The sequence below is a fragment of the Pan troglodytes genome, chromosome 11 (assembly GCF_028858775.2).
Source record: "Pan troglodytes isolate AG18354 chromosome 11, NHGRI_mPanTro3-v2.0_pri, whole genome shotgun sequence".
Classification (NCBI taxonomy): domain Eukaryota; kingdom Metazoa; phylum Chordata; class Mammalia; order Primates; family Hominidae; genus Pan; species Pan troglodytes.
In genome coordinates this window covers 101,494,056-101,497,220 of record NC_072409.2, presented here as the reverse complement: position 1 = coordinate 101,497,220, position 3,165 = coordinate 101,494,056, and positions in this window count along the sequence as shown.

Genomic DNA, 3,165 nt, shown 5'->3' with positions numbered 1-3,165 from the left:
TGGGCAGATTACTTTACCATTCTAAGCTTCAGTTTCCTTATATATAAAATGGAGAAAATAAAAATACTTCCATACCTGATGCCCAGATCTAAATGGCTAATTTTGGGGGAAAGGAACGTACAAGAGAAGCCTGAAGCATCTTGCAATGCCAGAAAGTAAGGAAGGACTAAAAAAAATTGATATGTCAAAGGAATATGAGGGTAAACTAAAAGAGTAAACTCAAGAGTAAGAGTAAACTAAAACAGCTCTCAACAGACAAAGTTGTCATAATTTGATTTTTAAAAATTTGGTACTAAATGCAATAGACTGAATTTTTGTGTCCTCCCAAAATTCATATGTTGAAACCTAATTCCCTGTGTGATGTTATTTGGAGGTGAAGCTTTTGGAAGGTTATTAGGTTATGAAAGTGGAGCCCTCATGAATGGGATCAGTGCCTTTTTAAAAAAGATCCTAGAGAGCTCCCTCAGTTCTTCTTCTATGTGAGAACACAGTGAGAAGATGGCCATCTATGAATCAAGAAGTGGGCCCCCACCACACATCAAATCTGCTGGCACATTGATCTGGGGCTTCCTGGCCTCCAGAACTCTAAGAAATAGATTTCTGTTGTTTTTAAGCCACCTAGTCTATGGTATTCTATTACAGTAGCCTAAACAGACTAAGACTTTGGATTATAACCAAAAGTGAAGCACAAAATTTCTTGAGTTCATACTGATATAACAAAATGATTGCATATATAAAGAAATGGGGGGTGGAATAGACACATTTCACATACAGAAGAATATCAATTTGTACAGATACTTTCCCCTCAAAAAGGTGGAATATAACTCCCTAACCCTTAAGCATGGGCTGTGCTTAGATATTTTCTTTTAAAGAGTAAAGTATAGAGAGAAGACAGCAGGAGAGTAACTTTTTAGCAGAGAAACCTGACAAATACTACCTTGTCATTGGTTCAAACTCAATATTATCAGTGATAAATCATGATGGTAGCAGGAATCCTTTATATGATGTGATGGACACTTTATCTCTGTGGTCTTGTTAGGGTAGGTAGTTAGGCAGACAAGACCAGTGCAGGAGATGGCCCCCCCGCTTCCAGGAATGTCAGGTGACCATTAGGTGATGATCAGGTGGTTCTTAAACTGTCTCTCTATATTAACAGTTGGTCAGAGCTGGTACCAGGGAAAGGCAGTCTCCCAATAGATAGGAAACACCTGAAGCTGGTAATCAGCAGCTTCCTGATAAGATCTCAGGAGTTGGGTGAGCAGGCTCAAGCATGTGCACTAAGAGGATTTAAATGAAATATGACTTTTCTCCAGGAACCATTGACTGGTAAGGGAAAAATGCCTCGAGTGAGCACACGTACAACTTCAGTAAACACACTGTGCATGTGGCCCCTCCAAAGTGCTGACAGGCCACTGTACATGTGCATAGCCCACCCCAAGGGAAGAATCAGGGGAGAAAAAAAACACAGACCCTGGAACCATGCCAATGTATAAAACCCCAAGTCCAGGGCTGAACAGGACACTGAGATCTCTCAAGTTGCCTACTTGGCTGTCTTCCAAGAGTACTTTGCTTCCTTTCACTCCTGCTCTAAAACTTTTTAATAAACGTTTACTCACTTCTGCTCTAAGACTGGCCTCAGTCCCTCCCTCTGCCTTATACCTACTTCTGGCCCTTAGCTGAATTCTTTCCTCCAAGGAAACAAGAATCAAGTTTGCTGAAGACCCAGGTGGATTCTCTGCTGGTAACAGACTTCCTCCCAAAAACCCATCACCCGGTATAATCATGAGAGAAATTAAATTAAGAAACATTCTATACAATACCTGACCAATATGCCTCAAAACTTACAAGGTTATCAAAAACAAGGAAAGTCTGAGAAACTGCCACAGCCAAGAGGAGCCAAAGAAGACATAATGACTAAATATAATGTGGCATCCTGGATGTGACCCTGGGGTAGAAAAAGGGTATTAGGCAAAAAAATGAAGAAATTTGAATATAGATGGACTTCAGGTGATCATTATCTATCAACATTGGTTTCTGAATTGTGACAAAATGTACCATACTAAAGTATGTTAATAATCAGGACAACAGAGTGGAGGGTATACAGAAAACCTTTATATTATCTTTACAACTTTTGTATAAGTCTAAAACTATTCTAACGTAAAAAGATTATAGACTGGGCACAGTGGCTCAGGCCTATAATCCCAGCACTTTGGGAGGCCAAGGCTGATGGATTGCTTGAGCCCAGGAGTTTGAGACCGACCTGGGCAACATGGTGAAACCCTATCTCTACAAAAAGTACAAAAATTATTCAGGTGTGGTGGTGCACACCTGTAGTCCCAGCTACTCAGGAGGCTGAGGTCTATTGAACCCAGGAGGCAGAGGCTGCATTGAGCTGTGATTGTGCCACTGCATGATAACAAGGTGGCAGAGCAAGACCTTGTCTCAAAAAAAAAAAAAGAGATTATTAAGAAAAATGGTTACCTCATAGGGTGGTTATCCTCATAACACCAAACTTAAAGCGTTTAGCACAGCGTTTGGCACATAGTACATGCTAATACCTGGCAACTATTATTGGTTAGCATTATTAAGCAAGGTTAATGCATGAGCTGCTTAGCAATCCATCTCAAAAGCAGAATACTCATATTACTTGAAGAAAGATCTGATAACTTCCACCACCTTAAGTGTTTATTCATGTTTTTTACAAATCAACGGTCTTGCGAATCTTATCATTGTTATCTTTGCTGGGCAAGTCTACTTTCATTACCATCATTTTTCCAGCATTACTCTGTATTTAAGATAAAACTCCAAGGAATGAATTGTATTATGCCTCTGGATTATTAAACTCTTTTACCTTTCTGTGCAGAGCTCGGTAATGTTCCTTCTAATAACTTTCTTCCAATCGTGTCTCCTTAGCCAACAAATTTAATTTGCAGTCATATGATCAGAAATGTGCTGCACATCCTCCCAGTGCACTGGAACATCTTTGTCACACTGCAACATTGGCTATGGCCTAAAAAAATACATGTCACCATCTGGTGTTTGCTCACCACAATATCTCCATGTCTGGTTCCTACTTAAACTTGCATTCCTTCTACTTCATTCATTAAGCCTCTTTGACCCTGCCCCCAACTCAGATCGGAAGTCGTGTTACCCTCTTCCGAGTGC